This window comes from Hylobates moloch, unplaced genomic scaffold (genome assembly GCF_009828535.3).
Source record: "Hylobates moloch isolate HMO894 unplaced genomic scaffold, HMol_V3 SCAFFOLD_13, whole genome shotgun sequence".
Taxonomy (NCBI): Eukaryota; Metazoa; Chordata; class Mammalia; order Primates; family Hylobatidae; genus Hylobates; species Hylobates moloch.
This window is the reverse complement of record NW_026652288.1, coordinates 33,444,404-33,465,858: the sequence shown is the minus strand read 5'-3', so window position 1 is coordinate 33,465,858 and position 21,455 is coordinate 33,444,404.

Below are 21,455 nucleotides of genomic sequence, written 5' to 3'. Positions count from 1 at the left end.
TGTTCCTTTGATTACTCATTAGTAACCATTACCCATTCCACTTTATCCCAGCTCCTGGTAAACACTAATCTACTTTCAGTCTTAATGGATTTGCCTATTCTGGACATTTTCGTAAATGAAATTATATAATAGGTACACTTTTGTGATTGGTTTCTTTTATTCAGCATAACGTTTTAAAAATTAATCCATGATGCAGCAAACATCAGTGCTTCACTTTTTGTTATTGCCAAATAATGTTTGGTCATATGGATATACCACATTTTGGTTATTCGTTAATCAATTGATGCATATTTGAGTTGCTTCCATTTTTCAGCTATATGCTGCTATGAACATTGGCATTCAGCTTTTTTTGCAGACATGTGTTTTCAGTCTCTTAGGTGTATACCTACGTAAAAGTAGATTGCTGAATCATATGTTAGCTGTAAGTTTAACATATTGAGGAACTGTTAACCTTTTTTCCAAAATGGCTACACCATTGTACAATCCTATCAGCACTATATGAGGGTTATAATTTCTACAGATCACTGCCAACACTTAAAATTTTCTCTTTTCTTTTTTTCTTTTTTTCGAGACAGAGTCTTGCACTGTCGCCCAGGCTGGAGTGCAGTGGCACCATCTCGGCTCACTGCAAGCTCCGCCTCCCGGGTTCATGCCATTCTCCTGCCTCAGCCTCCCGAGTAGCTGGGACTACAGGTGCCCGCCACCACGCCTGGCTAACTTTTTCTATTTTTTAGTAGAGACAGGATTTCACCATGTTAGCCAGGATGATCTCAATCTCCTGACCCTGTGATCCGCCAGCCTTGGCCTCCCAAAGTGCTGGGATTACAGGCGTGAGCCACCGTGCCCGGTCAACATTTACTATTTTCAAACTAGTGGGTTGGAAGTAGTATCTCATTGTGAATTTGATTTGCATTTCCTTAATGACTAATGATGTTGAATATCTTTTCATGCACTTATTGTGCATTTGTACATATTCTTTGGAGAAATTTGTTTCTCTAAATTCCCTGCCCATTTTTTGTTTCATTTATTTTATTTCAGTTATTTTATCTTGAATTGTAGGAGATAATTTTATATTCATTATCAAATCAATGGTCCAGTGTCATATAGTTTATATAACTTGTAAATATTTTCTTCATTCTATGGGTTGTTGTCAGTTTCTAAATGGTGCCCTTTGAAGCACAAAATTTTTAATTTTGATGAAGTTCAATGTGTCTGTTTTTCTCTTTTGTTATTTTTGTTTTAGTGTCATATCTAAGAAACCATCACTTATTCCAAGGACACAAAGATTTACTCCTGTGATTTCTTCCAAGAATTGTATAGTTTTAGTTCTTATATTTAGGTCTTTGATCCATTTTGAATTAATTTTTAAATATAGTGTGATGTGGGGGTACAACTTCATTCTTTTATCACAGCAGCATTTGTTGAAGACTATTCCTTCTACTACTGAGTTGTATTGGTACCCTTGTCAAAAATTTGACCCTAAAAATAAAAGTTTATTTTTGGATTCTCAAACTATTTCATTGATCTCTCTATTTAAATGCCAGTGCCATGCCACCGTGATTATTATAGCATTGTAGTAAATTTTGAAATCAAGTAGTTTGAGTCGCCCAACTTAGTTCTTTTTCAAGACTGTTTTGCTTATTCTGGGTCTTTTACACTTTCATATGAATTTTAGGATTATCTTGTCAATTTTTGCACAGAGCCAGCTGAGATTTTGTTAAGCATTACACTGAATCTGTAAATCAGTTTAGGGAGTATTGCCATTTTTAAAAAGTTAAGTCTTTCAATCAATCAATGTGGGATGTCTTTCCATTTATTTAGGTCTTCTTCATTAATTTCTTTCAAGAATGCTTTTGTGGTTTTCAGCATACAAAGCCTACACTTCTTGTGTTAAAGTTTTTTCCTAAGTATTTTATTCTTCTTGATGCTATTTTAAATGGAATTCTTTTCTTAACTTCGTTTTAATATTGTTCATTGCTGGCGTATAGAAATACAATTGATTTAGGTAGATTGATATTGTAACTTAAAACCTTGCTAGATTTGTTAACTCTGATAGCATTTTTTTTTAGCTTTTAGGTTCAGGAGTACATATGCAGGTTTATTATATTTTTTTAATTGCATATCATGGGGGTTTAGTGTACAAAGTATTTTGTCATAAAGGTAATTAGCATAGTACCCAACAAGTAGTTTATCAGTCCTCTTCCTCTTCCCATCCTCCACCCCAGGTAGGCTCTGGTGTCTGTTCCCTTCCTTGTGTCCATGTATACTCAATGTTTGGCTCCTACTTACAAGTTACAACATGTGGTATTTGGTTTTCTGTTCCTGCATTAGTTCATTTAAGATAGTGGCCTCCAGATCCATTCATGGTGAGGCAAAGGATGTAATCTTATTCCTTTTTATGGCTGTGTAGTATTCCATGGTTTATATGTAGCACATTTTCTTTATCCAGTCTACCGTTGATGAGCATTCAGGTTGGTTCCATGTCTTTGCTATAGTGAATAGTGCTACAACAAACATACAAGTGCACGTGCCTGTAAGGTAGAATGATTTCTATTCCTTTGGGTATATATCCAATAATGGGATTCCTGGGTCAAATGGTAGTTCTGTTTTGAGGAATTGACCCACTGCTTTCCACAATGGCTAAACTAATTTACATTCCCACTAGCAGTGTATAAGCATTGTCTTTTCATTGCAACCTTACCAGTGTCTGATATTTTGCAACTTTTTAGTAATAGCCACTCTGACTGGTATAAGATGGTATCTCATTGTGGTTTTGATTTACATTTCTCTAATGATCAGCATTATTGAGCTTTTTTTAATATGCTTGTTGGCATTGTATATGTCTTCTTTAGAAAAGTGTCTGTGTCTGTGTTTTTTGTACACTTTTTAATGGTGGTGTTGGGTTTTTGCTGGTTAATTTGTTTAAGTTCCTTATAGATTCTTGATGTTAGATCTTTGTCAAATGGGTAGTTTGGAAATATTTTTCCCCAATCTGTAGGTTGTCTGTTTACTCTGTTGAGAGCTGTGCAGAAGCTCTCTAGTTTATTTAGGCCCAATTTGTCAATTCTGTTTTGTTGCAATTGCTTTTGGCATCTTTGTGATGAAATCTTTGCCAAGGCCTATGCCAGTGTGATATTCCCTAGGTTTTCTTTTAGAATTTTTACAGTTTTAGGTTTTACATTTAAGTCTTTAATCTATGTTGAGTTGATTTTTGTGTATGGTATGTAGAAGGGGTCCAGCTTCATATCTTCTACATATGGCTAACCAGTTATCCCAGCACAATTTATTGAATAGGGAGTTCTTTCCTCATTGCTTGTTTTTGTCAACTTTATCAAAGATCGGATGGTCATAGGTGTGTGGCCTTATTTCTGGGCTCTCTATTCTGTTCCATTGGTGTATGTGTCTTTTTTCTACTAGTACCATGCTGTTTGGGTTGCTGTAGATTTGTAGTATAGTTTGAAGTTGAGTAACACGATGTTCTCAGTTTTGTTCTTTTTGCTTAGGATTGCCTTGGCTATGTGAGCTCATTTTTGGTTCCATATGAATTTTAAAATCTTTTTCTTTCTAATTCTGGGAAGAATGTCATTGGTAGTTTGATAGGAATAACACTGAGTCTGCAAATTGATTTGGGCAGTATAGCCACTTTAACAATATTGATTTTTCCTATCCATGAGCATGGAATGTTTCTCCATTTGTTTGTATCACCTCTGATTTCTTTGAGCAGTGTTTCGTAATTTCATTTTACAGATCTTTCACCTCCCTGATTAGCTGTATTCCTCGGTATTTTATTCTTTTTGTGGCTGTTGTGAATAGGATTGCATTCTTGATTTGGCTCTCAGCTTGGATGTTGTTGATATACAGAAATGCTACTGATTTTTGTACATTAGTTCTATATCTTGAAACATTGCTAAAGTTGTTTATCAGACCTAGGATCTTTTGGCCAGGGACTATGGAGTTTTCTAGATATAGAATCATATCATCTGTAAATAGAGATAGTTTGATTTCTTCTCTTCTTATTTGGATGCCTTTTCTTTCTTTCTCTTGCCTGATTGCTCTGGATAGGACTTCTAGTACTACTTTGAATAGGAGTGGTGAGAATGGGCATCTTTTGTTCTGTTTCTCAAGGGGAATGCTTTCAGCTTTTGTTCATTCAGCATAATGTTGGCTATGGATTTGTCATAAATTGCTCTTATTATTTTGAGGTATGTTTCTTCAATGCCTAATTTGTTGAGAGTTTTTAACATGAAGGGATGTTGAATGTTATTGAAAGCCTTTTCTGCATCTATTAAAATGATTATGTTATTTTTGTTTTTACTCCTGTTTAAGTGATTAATCACATTTATTGATTTAGGTATGTTGAATCAAACTTGCATTCCAGGGAAAAAGCCTACTTGATTGTGGTGGATTAGCTTTTTGATGTGCTGCAGGATTTGATTTGCTAGAATTTTGTTGAGGAATTTTGTATTTATATTTATCAAGAATATTGGTCTCTAGTTTTCTTTTTTTTGTGTGTTGCAGCCAGATTTTGGTGTCAGGATGATGCTACACTGGCCTCATAGAATGAGTTAGGGAGGAGTCCCTCCTCAATTTTTTGGAATAGTTTCAGTAGGAATAATACCAGCTTTTTTTTATACACCAAGTAGAATTCGGCAGTGAATCCCTTTGGTCCTGGGCTTTATCTGGTTCATAGACTTTTTATTACTGATTCCATTTTGGACCTCATTATTAGTCTGTTCAAGGATTCAACTTTTTCCTGGTTCAGTCTTGGGAGGTTATATGTTTTCAATAATTTATCCATTTCTTCTAGGTTTTCTGGTTTGTGTGCATAGAGGTGTTCGTAATAATCTATGAGAGTTTTCGTATTTCTGTAGGTTCAGTAGTAACGTCCCCTTTGTCATTCTGATTACATTTATTTGGATCTTCTCTCTTTTTTCTTTATTGGTCTAGCTAGTGGTCTATCAATATTATTTATTCTTTCAAAAAGGCAACTCCCAGGTTTGTTGATCTTTTGTATGGTTTTTTGCATCTCAGTTTCCTTCAGTTACCTCTGATTTTGGTTATTTATTGCTGTCTGCTAGATTTAGCGTTGGTTTTCTCTTGTTTCTCTATGTGTGATATTAGTTTGTTAATTTGCAACCTTTCTAACTTTTGGTTGTGGGCATTTAGCACTAAAAAATTCCCTCATAACACTGCTTTAGCTGTGTCTCAGAGACTCTGGTATGTTGTATCTTTTTCTCATTTGTTTCAAAGTATTTCTTGATTTCTGCCTTAATTTCTTTGTTTGCCCAAAAGTCATTCAGGAGGAGGTTGTTTAATTTCCATGTAATTGTAGGAGTTTGAGCAATTTTCCTAGTATTGATTTCTTTTCTTTTTCTTTTTTTTTTTTTTTTTTGAGCCGGAGTCTCGCTCTGTCACCCAGGCTGGAGTGCAGTGGCACCATCTCGGCTAACTGCAAGCTCTGCCTCCTGGGTTCACGCCATTCTCCTGCCTCAGCCTCCTGAGTAGCTGAGACTACAGGCACCCGCCACCACGCCTGGCTAATTTTTTTGTATTTTTAGTAGAGACGGGGTTTCACCGTGTTAGCCAGGATGGTCTTGATCTCCTGACCTTGTGATCTGCCCACCTCAGCCTCCCAAAGTGCTGGGATTACAGGCGTGAGCCACCTCGCCCAGACTGATTTCTGTTTTTATTGTGCTATGGTCCAAGAATATGTTTGGTATGATTTTTTTTAATTTGCTGAGGATTGTTTATGGCTGATTTGTGGACAATTGTACAGTATATTCCACGTGCAACGAGAAGAATATATGTGCTATTGTTTTGGGGCAGAGAGTTCTCTAGATGTCTATTAGGCCCATTTGGTCAAGTGTCGAGTTTAGGTCCCGAATACCTCTGTTGGTTTTCTGCCTTGATTATCGGTATAATACTATCTGTGGAGTGTTGAAGTCTCCCACTACTATTGTGTGGTTGTATAAGTTTCTTTGTAGGTCTCTAAGAACTTGCTTTATGAATCTGGATGCTCCTGTGTTGGGTACATATATATTTAGGATAGTTAGGTCTTCTTTTTGAATTTAACCTTTCACCATTTTGTAGTACCCTTCTTTGTCTTTTTTCACTGTGGTTGGTTTAAAATCTATTTTGTCTGAAATTAGAAAAGCAATCTCTACTCTTTTCTGATTTCTGTTTACTTGGTAAATTTTTCTCCATCCCTTTACTTTGAGCCTATGGGTGTTATTGTATGTGTGACAGCATACAGTTGTGTCTTGCTTCTTTATTCAAATTGCCACTCTGTGCCTTTTAATTGGGGTATTTAGCCTATTTACATTAAAGGTTAATGTTGATATGTGCAGATTTGATCCTGTCTTCACGTTATTAGCTGATTGTTACATAGATTTGATGGTATATTTGGCCTGGTGGTAACAAATTCCCTTAGAATTTGCTTGTCTGAAAAGGATCTTATTTCTCCCTTATTTATAAAGTTTACTTTGGCTGGAAATGAAATTCTTGAGATGAATTTCTTTCCTTTAAGAATGCTGAATATAGGCCCCTAATCTCTTCAGGATTGTAGGATTTCTGTTGAAAGCTCCACTGTTAGCATGATGGGGTTCATTTTGTATGTGACTTGCCCCTTCTCTCTAGCTGCTTTTAACATTTTTTCTTTCACATCAACCTTGAAGAATCTAGTAACTATGTATCTTGGGGATGGTCATCTTGTATAGTATCTCTCAGGGGTTCTCTGCATTTCCTGAATTTGAATGTTGGCCTTTCAAGCAAGGTTGGGGAAATTTTCATGGACAAGACCCTGAAATACGTTTACCAAGTTGCTTGCTTTCTCTCTTTCTCTTTCAGGGATAGCAATGAATCATAGATTTGGTCTCTTTACATAATCCTATATTTCTTAGAGGTTTTATTCATTCTACTTTGTGGGTTTTTTTCTGTATTTTTGTCTGACTGAGTTGTTTCAAACAACTGGTCTTCATGCTCTGAGATTCTTTCCTCAGCTTGGTTGATCCTGCTATTAGTATTTGCAATTGTTTGATGAAAAAAAATTTTTTTTTTGAGACGGAGTCTCGCTCTGTCACCCAGGCTGGAGTGCAGTGGCGTGATCTCAGCCCACTGCAAGCTCCACCTTCCTGGTTCACGCCATTCTCCTGCCTCAGCCTCCTGAGTAGCTGGGACTACAGGCACCCAGCACCACACCTAGCTAATTTTTTGTACTTTTAGTAGAGACAAGGTTCCACCATATTAGCCAGGATGGTCTCGATCTCCTGACCTCGTGATCTGCCTGCCCTGGCCTCCCAAAGTGCTGGGATTACAGATGTGAGCCACTGCGCCCCGCCTGTATTATGAACTTTTTGAAGTGAGCTTTTCAGCTCGATTATGTCAGTTTGGTTCTTTCTTAAAATGACCATTTCATTTTTCATCACCTGTATCATTTTATTGTATTCCTTAGGTTCCTTGGATTGGGTTTCAACTTTCTCCTGAATGTAGATGCTCTTTGTTCCTGTCCATATTCTGAACTCTATTTCTGTCATTCCAACCATTTCATCCCGGTTAAAAACTATTGCTGGGAAATTTGCATGGTTGTTTGGAGACAAGAAGGCACTCTGGCTTTTGGAGTTATTAGAGTTCTTGCACTGGTTCTTTCTCATCTGTGTTGGATTATGTTCCTTCAATCTTCGAAGTTGCTGTCCTTTGGATAAGTTGTTTTTGGCTTTTATCTTCTTTGATGCCCTTGGAAGTTTGACTGTGGTATAAGGTGGGTTCAGTTGACTGGGTTCATTTCTGGATGATTTTAGTAGGCCAAAGTCCAGCTCAGCACTCCTGGTCTGTGTGCTCTTAACTCTGTGGGCTGGTACCAGGCCTCCAGCTTTGTTCTGTGGACCCTCATGGTTAGGAACCTGCTACACTGGAGGGGCTCAGGTGTTCCTGATCTGCTAGCCACAATACTATGATGGTTGATGCCAGCCAAAGCACTTCATCAGGGTGATGGCAGTGGCATCCATGCTTACTCACATGTGCCCACAGTCGTGGCAGCATGGCAGGGTGCATGTGCATTGCCAGGGATGGGGAACCAGCAGAAGCAGGACTGTGGTGTTCCTGCATGTGCTTTCACCAGTGACTGGGCACAGGTGGAAGTGATTGCTGGTGTCCATACTTGCACTTGCAATGGCAGTGGTGGCAGTCTAGGCAAGGCACTAGTGGGTGCAGGCTGCTGGCCTCTGTGTGCATGTTCACAGAGGCAGCAGTGACAGTGTTTGTAGCGAACAGACAGCCAGCATCCGTGAGCACATTCAAGCCAGTGATAGTGTTGGTGTAGGAGAGCAGGGCTGCTGGCACCTGTGTGTGCATTAAAACTAGTGGTGGTGTCATTGCAAAGGCAGTGGGCAGGACACTGGTGTCTGTGCTCTCGTTTACACAAACAGCAGAGGTGTGGAGTTGCTGGTGGAGCCGTGGAGTTGCTGACATCCATGAGTGCCCGTGTGTCAGTGGAATGTCAGCAGGTTGCATTCATGCCAGCAGCAGTGGCGCAACAGAATACATATGCACATGTATGTCAGCGGGGGAGGGAAGAAGAGGTCAGCCTGTGTACATGCTCCAGCAAAGCAGTAAGGAGACGGCCATGGGCAAGCATGTGCTGGCAAAGCAGCACAGCGGAGGCTGCAGTGGGAGGAGGGTGCAGGTGGGCTGGTGCATGTTGGTGGGGATTGCTCTGCTGGAGCTCTCTGATGATCAGGCAGCGTCTTCCAGCAAAAGAGCTATAATGAGGGCACCCAGGTAACACCCTGGTTGGGCAGCTGAGGCTGGGCTTTCTGCAAGCATGGCCAGGCTGGGGCCCTGAGAATGGCCTGGGCACTCAGATAGGATTGAACTTATCTCACCAGAGAGCTTGTCCTGCTCTCTCTAGATCAGACAGTCACCCTGTGGCCAAAGTGTATTGGAGGAGCATGGCAAGCCTTGGAAGATGGGTGTCCCTGGCTATGTTCCACTGCAGACATTCCCTTACCAAAACCTCTGGGCTCCACGCAGCCTGGAGTCCTGCTCCTACCACCTCTTTAAGCAGCTCTCTTTGCCAGTTCAAGTGTCCACGGGGGTTATGGGGTTTCCTACCACCTGAATTCCAGAGGTCTGTGGCAAGAGTTGGCCGTTCCTCAACTATTCAACTCAGCCCTTCCCCAGAAGTCACTGAGAGCCCAGAATGAGTCCAGGTGCTCAGTAGCTCTGTGCAGAGTTCCCAGCTTCCTCCTCCTTCAGCCCAGTGTCTGCCTCCTCCCTCTGTCCAGTCTCAATGCATTCCCTTCGAAGATCTGCTTAGAGTGTGCCAGTCTTCCCAATGTCCTAGTCTCTCGGTGGCAGATGTTTTTGCTGGCTGTGTCTAGTCCGCCATCTTGGCTCAAAATTCTGATAGTATTTTAGTGGATTATTTAAGATTATCTATACATGCCTTCTGTGAATAGGGAGAGTTTTATTTCTTCCTTTTCAATCTGGATGCCTTTCCTTTATTTTCCTTGCCAATTACCCTGTCTATAACTGAGAGTCCAATGGTGAATTAAAGTGACAAAAGCAGACTTACTTATGCTGTTCCCAACTGTAGGGGGAATCATTCATCATTTTGCCATCAAAATATAATGTTTGCCAGGAATGGTGGTGCATGCCTGTAGTCACAGCTACAAGGGGGGCTGAGGCAGGAAGATTGCTTGAGCCCAGGAGTTTGAGGCTGTGGTGAGCAATGATCACACTTGTGAATAGCCACTGCACTCCAGCCTGGATAACATAGACCCATCCTAAAAAGTAAAAAAAAAAAAGGTAAAAATACAAAATTGGTGTTACTGGGCCAAATCAAGGTGTTAACAGGGCCATGCTTGCTCTAGAGACCCTACAGGAGAATCCATCCGCTGCCTCTTCCAGCTTATAGTGGCTGCCAGCATTTTCCTTTTTCTCTTGTGACTGCATCATTCAAATCTCTGCCTCCATGGTCATATCACCTTTTCTCTTCTGTCTGTTTACCCCGCTTTTTTATGAAGACACTTATGATTGCATTTAAGGCCATGCAAGTAATCCAGGATCATCTCTCCAAGTCAAGATGGTTGACTTAATAACACCTCAAAGACTGCCATGTGAGGTAATATTTACAGGTTCCAGGAATCCAGATGTGAATTTTTTTGAGGAGCTATTTTTTCATAAATTTTGGAAGAATTTGGGAAGGAGTAGTATTCATTCTTTTTTTTCAACATTTGGTAAAATTCACAAGTGAAGCAATCTGGAGAGAGCTCCAGCAAGCTTTTCTTTATGGCAAGTTTTAAAATGACATATCCAATCTGTTTCCTTATTACATGTCTTTTCTAGTTTTCAATTTCTTCTTCAGTCAATTCAGTGGATTGTGACTTTTTGGAATTTTATTCATTGTATCTAAGTTACCTAATTTTTGTTATATGGTCATTTGTGTATTCCCTTATAATCTTTTGTATTTCCTTAAGGTCAAAGTGATTTCCTCTCTTTCATTTCTGATTTTAGTAATTTGAATTTTATTTCTTTTTTTCTTGATCAATCTAGCTAAGGGTTGTCAATTTTCTTGATTGCATAAAAAAATCAAACTTCTGGCCAGGCGCGGTGGCTCATGCTTATAATCCCAGAACTTTGGGAGGCCAAGGCAGGTGGATCACGAGGTCAGGAGATCGAGACCACAGTGAAACCCCGTCTCTACTAAAAATACAAAAAAATTAGCCAGGCGTGGTGGCGGGTGCCTGTAGTCCCAGCTACTCGGAGAGGCTGAGGCAGGAGAATGGCGTGAACCCGGGAGGCGGAGCTTGCAGTGAGCCGAGATCGCGCCACTGCACTCCAGCCTGGGTGAGAGAGCGAGACTCCATCTCAAAAAAAAAAAAAAAAAAAATCAAACTTCTTTTTCATTAATTTTTGTATTGCTTGTCTGTTTTCTGTTTATTTATTTCTACTCTGATCTTTATTATTTATTTTACTGGTGCTTTTTATTTCTTCCTATGGATTCAAGTTACTCTGCAACGTCCTTTCATTTCAGTTGAAAGACTCCCTTCAGTATTTTTAGTAGGGCAGGTCTGCTAGCAACAAACTCTCTCCATTTTTATTTATTCTTAGAATGCCTTAATTTCTTCTTCATTTAGAAAGGATAGTTTTGTCAAATATTGTATTCTTGGTTGATAGTCTTTTAATTTCAGCACTTTGAATACATTAAACCTCTGCCTTCTGGCCTCCCTGGTTTCTGCTGAAAAATTAGCTGTTAATCAAATTGAAATTTTTTGTATGTGATGAGTTGGTTCTGTCTTCTTTCTATATTCTGTCTTATTGCTTATCCCTCAACAGTTTGATTAGGATGTGTCTAGATATGTATCTCTTTGAGTTTATTTTACTTGGAGTTTATTAAGTTTTTGGATGTTATATTAGTCCATTTTCACACTGCTGATAAAGACATACCCAAGACTGGGCAGTTTACAAAGGAAAGAGGTTTAATGGGGAACTCACAGTTCCACATGTCTGGCAAAGCCTCACAATCATGGTGGAAGGCAAGGAGGAGCAAGTCACATCTTACATGGATTATGGCAGGCAAAAAGAGAGCGTGTGTAGGAAAATGCCCGTTTTTAACCTTATAGAACTTGTGAGATCCATTCACTATCATGAGAACAGCATAGGAAAGACCTGCCCCTATAATTCAATAATCCCCCATTGGGTCCCTCCCACAACACATAGGAATTACAGGAGCTAAAGATGAGATTTGGGTGGGGACACAGAGCCAAACCACATCAAATGTGTAGATTAATTATTTTCAGCCAATGTGGGAAGCTTTGAATGCTATTTCCTCAAACATTCTTTCACCTTCTCCCCTCCATCTCGGAATCCCATTATGCATTTGTTGACATACTTCATGGTGTCATTCTGTCTCTGAGGCTCATTGTTCTTTTTTTCTTTTTGTCAAACTAGAAAACCTCAATTGATCTATCTTCAAGTGAAAAGAGGCTGAAAATAGAGCAAGTTAAAATACCACAAAGCTCACTGTTTTACAAAGATTTAGTCACTTTTCTTGAATAACTGCTCATCAAATGTTCACATCCTAATTAATTTCCAAAATTCTGAAAATACTGATTTTGACCATTTTTGCCAACATTCTCATTGCTTCTATAGAGAAGTTGATTTTCCAGGGTTATTACTCCACTATTTTCAAAGTGCAATCTTAGATCATATTCTATTAAAGGAGTATCTGTCTTCTTCCTGAACTTAAGTTACATCACCATGCCCTCTCCTATTCTCTTTGGCACAAGAAGTATCAAGCCCTGCTGCCCCTTAGCAGATCTCTGATATTTTGAGCTTTAAAAATTTTACTGTAACAGGTATGGAAAGAGCAAGTCAAACACACTCAGTTTTTATCTTTCTTTTTTCTCAGCAATGAGAAAGTAAATATAGAGAGAAAAGAAAGAAGGAAAAGCTAAATTCAGATAGTCTTTCTTTGCTATAGACTTGGGATTTTTTTAATGAAAATTTGTCCAAAAGACAGTTCTGTTTGCATTACTGATTTTCTGTTATCAGCCCAAAACTGTAATTGGATCAAACATTGTATCTATAATTATACATAAAATATATAACATAAATAGTAAGCATGTATAGGGTTAAACTGTAACATACCTAAAAACATGATGAAATTGAGGGGAAAAAATATAAGATAGATTCCAATGACATGAAAATTGGGTATTTTACATTTTGCATCAGTTAAAGAATGAACTATAGCAGTAAGCCTAACAGTTTGATGTTGCCTATCTATATCTTATCACATCCATGACAGCATTGTTTAATTTATTGCATACTTGTATAACCTTATTTTTATGACTCTGTATTCTACATAGTATCCTCTTAAACTTGTACAGTATAAAACACCGTGTTTCTCTGTGTGTCAGCACCACCAAGAGCTAGAAAAGACAGCCTTTCCTGACATTTGATTATTCACTAAGACTAATATGGTATGTGATATGGACAAACAAAGGCAGGCTGAGTTCATTCCACATCACCTTTCAACACAGAACAAAGAACCTGCCTTTTTTTAATCAGCTGAGGAAATATGGTATGATCATCATGGAGAAATATGAATGAAGCAAAATGATGCTATCTTAGCATTCTGAATCTTTACCTAAATGAATACATGAATACAGCTGCCAGGAGGAAACAGATACCAGCTCTGTAGTTAAACCTAACTACAGGTTAAAATTAAAGAATCTTGGATAAACAATATAAAACATGGCTAATGATTGCTTATTATAATCACTTATACAACTTTAAAATGTTCATAGAAAATGTCATTAACTATCCTCTCAATTTGTGCTTCTGTCTGCTAAATATATGGCTTATTTGTCTTGTTAGGTCTTCTATTTATTCACAGTTTTTTCCATGTATAACTGATTTGTTACTTTTTGAAATTTCAAATCATTAATTTATTTGGACACTGTAAGGTGTGCAATACTCTGCTAGATGGTCCACAAAGGAAAATATAAGTTAGAGCTTCTCTCATCAAGCAAACTAAAATCTCAATGTAGAGGGACGATAGTGGCAGTGGGAAATAAGAAACATTTGTTCTGTGTTTAAACACTTACACAAAAATCTTAGGATGTTGGTTCAGGACATTCGCGGACCCTCCCCCTCAAAAAAGAAAAAAAAAAAAAAAGTTGGCATGTTTCTCTCCCTAATCTCTAAGAGTGACCTTTTGTCTGATTTTCAAATATAGTCATGGTAAGTTAATCATTCTTGAATATATATTTTAGATAATACTAATTAAAATACATGTATTTAGTTTCTAAACATAACACTCCCTCAAGTACTCTCAGAAAATACTTATGAAGTCACTAAAAAAAGAAAAAACTCCAGGCCCAAGGAGGACATTTCTGAAAGCAGTGGCACAGAGATGAAAAGTCCTTTGTAAATGTTGATTGGTAGAGTGAAATTTCACTTATAATATGAACTTTTTTCCTGGTACCTAAGAAAGCTGAAGAAATATTTACATGTAGACAAGTAAGATCTTTAGAACCAGACATTATTTAAATAAAGTGTACCTACAAATGAAATACAAAACATTTTATTTGCTTATTGACATATTAGGTGAAACTATAATGACATGAGAACCAGAAAAATGTTAAGATGAAAAAGAAATAAAAGATGACAACAACAAATATTTATAGAGGAGGTGACATCAGCAAGATGGCATAGTAGGGAGCCCTAGACCCTCCTTCCCCCAAAAACATACTGACTCAGCAACAAATTCACTTTCTGAAAAGTTTACAAATTCCCTTTCTGAAAAATTCAAAAACTAATTGAAAGGCTGCTGCACCCCAGATAAATGCAAAACCAGACTCTAAAGTTGGTAGGGAGATTTGGGACACCCTCTCACCTGGCACAGTGCTATATGATCTGAAGAGACTACCTAGCCCCAGCTTCTCTCAGAGTAAAAAAAGAAATCATGTAACTGAAGAACACAATAACTGAACTAAAAATTTTACTAGAAGGGTTCAACATCAGATTAGATCAAGCAGAAGAAATGATAGAAAACTCACATACAGGTAATTGGAAGTAGCTTAGTTAAAGGAACAAAAAGAATAAGGAATTTAATAACTATCAGAAACTACTATGAACACCTCTATCCACACAAACTGGAAAACCTAGAAGAGAAGGATAAATTCCTGGACACATACACCCTCCCAAGACTGAGCCAGGAAGAAATTGATTCCCTGAACAGACCAATAATGAGCTCCAAAATTGAGTCAGTAATTAATAGCCCACCAACCAAAAAAAAAAAGCCCAGGACAGATGGATTCACAGCTGATTTGTATCAGATGTACAAAGAAGAGCTAGTACCACTCCTACTGAAACTATGCCAAAAAATCGAGGAGGAGGGACTCCTCCCCAACTCATTCGGTGAGGCTGACATTATTCTGATACCAAAATCTGGCAGAGATACAACAAATACAGAAAACTTCAGGACAATATCCTTGATAAACATTGATGCAATAATCCTCAACAAAATACTTGTAAACAGAATCTAGCAACACACCAAAAAGCGTATCCACTGTTGATATGGTTTGGCTGTATCCCCACCCAGATCTCAATTTGAATTGTAGCTCCCAGAATTTCCACATGTTGTGGGAGGGACCCAGGGAAAGGTAATTGAATCATGGGGGTTGGTCTTTCCTGTGCTACTCTTGTGATAGTGAATAAGTCTCATGAGATCTGATGAATTTATGAGGGGTTTCCACTTTTGCTTCTTCCTCATTTTCTCTTGCTGCCACCACATAAGAAGTATCTTTCACCTCCCACCATGATTCTGAGGCCTCCTCAGCCATGTGGAACTGTAAGTCCAATTAAACCTCTTTTTCTTCCCAGTCTCAGGTATGTCTTTATCAGCAGCAGAAAGATGGATTAACACAGTAAATTGGTACCAGTAGAGTCGGGCATTGGTGAAAGAGACCCAAAAATGTGGAAGCAACATTGGAATTGGGTAACAGGCATAGGATGGAAAAGTTTGGGGGGCTCAGAAGAAGACAGGAAAATGTGGGAAAGTTTGGAACCTCCTAGAGACTTGTTGAATGGCTTTAACAAAAATGTTGATAGTGATATGAACAATAAGGCCCAGGCTGAGATGGTCTCAGATGGAGATGAGGAACTTGTTGGGAAATGGAGCAAAGATGACTCTTGTTACGTTTTAGCAAAGAGACTGGCAGCATTTTGCCTCTGCCCAAGAGATTTGTGAGACTCTGAACATGAGAGAGATGATTTAGGGTATCTAGCGGAAGAAATTTTTAAGCAGCAAAGCATTCAAAAGATGACTTGGGTGCCGTTAAAAGCATTCCATTTTAAAAGGGAAACAGCATGAAAGTTCAGAAAATTTGCAGCTTGATGCTGTAGAAAAGAAAAACCCATTTTTTGAGGAGAAATTCAAGCTGGCTGCAGAAATTAGCATAAGTAGCAAGGAGCCTAATGTTAATCCCCAAGACCATGGGGAAAATGTCTCCAGGCCATGTCAGAGACCTTCATGGCAGCTGCCACCATAACAGGCCTGGAGGCCCTGGAGGAAAAAGTGGTTTCAAGGGCCAGACCCACAGTCCTGGTGCTGTGTGCAGCCTAGGGACTTGGTGCTCTGCCACTTCAGCTGTGGCTGAAAGGGGCCAACATGGAGCTCAGGCTGTGGCTTCAGAGGGTGGAAGCCCCAAGCCTTGGCAGCTTCCATGTGGTATTGAGCCTGCGGGTGCATAGAAGTCAATAATTGATATTTAGGAACCTCTCCCTAGATTTCAGAAGATATATGGAAACACCCGGATGCCCAGGTAGAAATTTGCTGCAGGGGCAGGGCCCTCGTGAAGAACCTCTGCTGGGGCAGTGTGGAAGGGAAATGTGAGGTCAGAGTCCCCACACAGAGTCTCTACTGAGGCACTGCCTAGTGGAGCTGTGAGAGGAGGGCCACCATCTTCCAGAATCCAGAATGGTAGATCCACTGACAGCTTGCACTGTACGCCTGGAAAAGCCACAGACACTCAACGCCAACGCTTGAAAGCAGCCAGGAGGGAGGTTGTACCCTGCAAAGCCACAAGGGCAGAGCTGCCCAAGACCATGAGAGCCCACTTTTTGCATCAGCATGACCTGGATGTGAGACCTGAGTCAAATACCATTTTGGAGCTCTAAAATTTGACTGCTCTGCTGGATTTTGGACTTGCATGGGGCCTATAACCCCTTTGTTTTGGCCAATTTTTCCCATTTGGAATGGCTGTATTTACCTAATACCTGTACCTCCATTGTATCTAAGAAGTAACTAACTTGCTTTTGATTTCACAGGCTCATAGGCAGGAGAGACTTGCCTTGTCTCAGATGAGACTTTGGACTGTGGACTTTTGGGTTAATGCTGAAATGAGTTAAGACTTTGGGGGACTGTTGGGAAGGCATGATTTGTTTTGAAATATGAGGACATGAGATTTGGAGGGTCTGGGGTGGAATGATATGGTTTGGCTATGTCTCCACCAAAATCTCAGCTTGAATTGTATCTCCCAGAATTTCCACATGTTGTGGGAGAGACCCAGGGGGAGGTAATTGAATCATGGGGGACAGTCTTTCCCATGCTATTCTCGTGATAGCAAATAAGTCTCTTGAGATCTGATGGGTTTATCAGGGGTTTCCACTTTTGGTTCTTCCTCATTTTCTCTTGCTGCCACCATGTAAGAAGTGCCTTTCACCTCCCACCATGATTCTGAGGCCTCCCCAGCCATGTGGATCTGTAAGTCCAATTAAGCCTCTTCCCAGTCTCGGGTATGTCTTTATCAGCAGCATAAAAACAGAGTGATACAACTGTGATCAAGTAGGCTTCATTTCTGTGATGCAAGACTGTTTCAACATATGCAAATCAATAAATAGATAAAAAGAACTACAGACAAAAACCACATGATTATCCAATAGATGCAGAAAAGGCTTTCAATAAAATTCAACATCCCTTTATGTTAAAAATCTCAATAATCTAGGTATTGAAGGAACATACTGCAAAATAATAACAGTCATCTATGACACACTCATAGCCACCATTACACTGAATGGGGAAAAGCTGGAAGCATTCCCCCAGAATACCAGCACACGACAAAGATGCCCTCTCTCACCACTCCTATTCAACATATTATTAGAAGTCCTGGCCAGAGAAATCAGGCAAGAGAAAGAAATAAAGTATGTCCAAATAGGAAGAGAAGAAGTCAAATTATCCCTGTTTGCAGATGACATAATTCTATATCTAGAAAACCCCATAGTCTTGACCCAAACCTCCTTCAGCTGATAAACAACTTCAGCAAAGTTTCAGGATAAAAAAAATCAATGTACAAAAATCACTAGCATTCCTATACATCAATAACAGCCATGCTAAAGACCAAATCAGGAAGAAAATCCCATTCAAAATTGCTACAAAAAGAATAAAATACCTAGAAATACAGCTAACCAGAGAGGTAAAAGAGCTCTACAATAAGAATTACAAAACACTGCTGAGAGAAATCAGAGAAGACACAAACAAATGGAGAAACATGTCATGCTCATGGATAGGAAGAATCAATATCATTAAAATGGCCATACTGCCCAAAGCAATTTACAGATTCAATGCTATTCTTATCAAACTACCAATGACATTCTTCACAGAACTAGAAAAACTATTTAAAAATTCATATGGAACCATAAAAAGATGGCCAAGGCCCTAAGCAAAAAGAAGAAAGCTGGAGGCATCACATTACCTGACTTCATGCTGTACTATAAGGCTACAGTAACCAAAACACCATGGTATTGGTACAATACAGACACATAAATCAATGGAACAGAATAGGGAGCCCAGAAATAAAGCCAAACATGTACAACCATCTAGATTTTGACAAAACTGACAAAAACAAGCAATGAGGAAAGGACTCTCTATTCAATAAATGGTACTGGGACAACTGGCTAACCATATGCACAAGATTGAAACTGGTCCCCTTCCTTACATCATATACAAAAATCAACTCAAGATAGATTAAAGACTTAAATGTAAAACTGAAAACTATAAAAACCCTGGAAGACAACCAAGGCAATATACCATCCTGAACATAAGGACAGGCAAAAATTTTATGATGAAGATGCCAAAGCAATCGCAATAAAAGCAAACATTGACAAATGTGATCTATTAAACTTAAAACCTGGCCGGGCACGTGGCTCATGCCTGTGTAATCCCAGCACTTTGGGAGGCAGAGATGGGCGGATCCCGAGGTCAGGAGTTTGAGACAAGCCTGACCAACATGGAGAAATTCATCTGTACTAAAAATACACAATTAGCTGGGTGTGGTGGCACATGCCTGTAATCCCAGCTGCTCAGGAGGCTGAGGTAGAAGAATCATTTGAACTCAGGAGGCAGAGGTTGCAGTGAGCCAAGATTGTGCCGTTGCACCCCAGCCTGGGCAACAAGAGTGAAACTCCGTCTCAAAAAACAAACAAAAAAAACGTACAAGCTTCTGCACAACAAAGTAAACTATCAACAGAGTAGATAGCGTACAGAATGGGAAAAAATATTTGCAAACTATGCATCCGACAAAGGTCAGCATCTGTCCAGCATCTATGAGGAACTTAAGCAAATTCACAAAAGGAAAACAAATAAACCCATTAAAAAGTAGGCAAAGGACATGAACAGATACTTTTCTAAAGAAAACATACATGTGGTCAACAAGCATATGGAAAAAAAGCTCAATATCACTGATCATTAGAGAAACACAAATGAAAACCACAATGAGATACCATCTCCCTTCCTTCCTTTCTTCCTTCCTTCCTTCGTCCTTCCTTCCTTCCTTCCTCTTTCTTTCTTTTTTTCTTTTTTCTTCCCTCCGTGGCCCAGGCTGCAGTAGACTCGACTTGCTGCACACTCCCTGCGTCCGGCTCCCCTGATTCTCCTGCCTCGGCCTGCAGGCTGCCTGGGATTGCGGGCGCGCACCACCACCCCTGCCTGCTTTTTGTCCTTTGGCTGGAGGCGCGGTTTCGCCATGTTGGCCATGCTGCTCTCCAGCTCCTGACCTCGAGTGGTCTGCCCAACTCGGCATGGCGAAACATGTGAAAAATATAACAGACAGACCAATCAACCAACCCAGCAACAACAAAACAGGTCTACCCTGGAGTCATACTCTACCTTTTTCTATTTTCCTCCCTTTCTGATCCTTTGTCCCACTTTCATTTTCTTCCTCTTCCTTCTCCTTCTTCTTTGTCAAATAGAGGATTGAGTTATTATCATTGATCCATAAAAAGTCCCTCTCTCATTTATTTTCTTTAATTCCTACCCCCCATTTCTATTCCCCGTCTTCCCGTGTGCAATCTTCCTAATATGTTTGATATGCATCTTTTTGTCTGTATGTATTTTTAGAAAATGTTTATTGTTTTGTGTGCAAAAAAAATTTATAATAAAACTGACATGTCTTCAGGAAAAAAAAAGATTTGATGAATCCTTAACAGATGTTCAAAGGAAAATAATTTAAATGCTTGTTTTTATTATCATGGTGAACATATTTCAAAAACAAAATATTAATTTCCTCGACATCTTTCAAGTTTATAATTGCTAGGGTTCTTTCACTTCTAAAGTGGCATATATTACAGTTTTTAGTCTCTTATAATGGCTGTTTAGAGGCAGAGTTAATGTTAGGTTCTCAGCAACAGCTATTTATCTCTTGAAATTCTGGGTTATTACAATTTTTTGTCTTTGAAATTTAATAAAAGCATTAAGGGGTTAAAAAAAAAAAGAGATACCATCTCACACCAGTCAGAATGGCTATTACTAAAATGTCAAAAAATAACAGATGCTGGTGAGGTTGCAGAGAAAAAGGAACACCTACACACTGTTGTTGGGGGTATAAATTAGTTCAATCATTGTGAAAAGAAGTGTGGCAAATCCTTAAAGAGCTAAAAACAGAACTATCATTTGACCCAGCAATCTGATTACTGGGTATATACCCAGAGGAATATAAATCATTCTACCATGAAGACACATGCATATGAATATTCACTGTAGCACTATTCACTATAGCAAAGACATGGAATCAACCTAAATGCCCATCAATAACAGACTGGATAAAGAAAATGTGGTACATATACACCATGGAATACTATGCAGCCATAAAAAAGAATGAGATAATGTCTTTTGCAGGAACATGGATGGAGCTGGAGGCCATCATCCTCAGCAAACTAATGGCTGGAACAGAAAACCAAATATTGCATGTTCTCATTTATAAGTGGGAGCTAAATTATGAGAACACATGGACACAAAGAAGGGAACAACAGATACCGGGGCCTACTTAAGGGTGGAGGTGGGGAAGAGGGATAGGAGCAGAAAATATAACTATTAGGTAATAGACATAGTACTTGGGTGACTAAATAATCTGTACATCAAACCTCCTAACATGAGTTTACTTATATGAAAAACTTGAACATGTATCCTTGAACCTAAAATAAACATCAAAAAAAGAAAAAAAAAGAATTTAAAAGAGTAAAGAAAACTTAAGGGACTTATAGTACGGCATTGAGCAGACCAATATACACATTATGGAAGTTTGAGAAGGAGAACAGAGAAAGCGTATTTAAAAAATAATGGCTGAATACTTCCCAAATCTGAGGAAGAAATGAACACCCAGATCCAAGGATCCCAAAGGACACCAAATAAGAGAAACCCAAAAAATTCACACCAAGACACTTTGTAATCAAATTGTTAAAAGTCTAAGACAAAGAGAAATTTTTGAAAGCAGCAAGAGAAAAGTATCTTGTCACATAAGAGGAAATCCCCAAAAGACTATCAGTGGCTTTTTCATAGAAACCTTGCAAGCCAGACGAAAGTGATGTATTCAAAGCGCTAAAAGAAGAAAACCTGCCAGCTTGGCGCAATAGCACACACCTGTAGTCCCAGCTACATGGGAGGCCTAGGTGGGAGA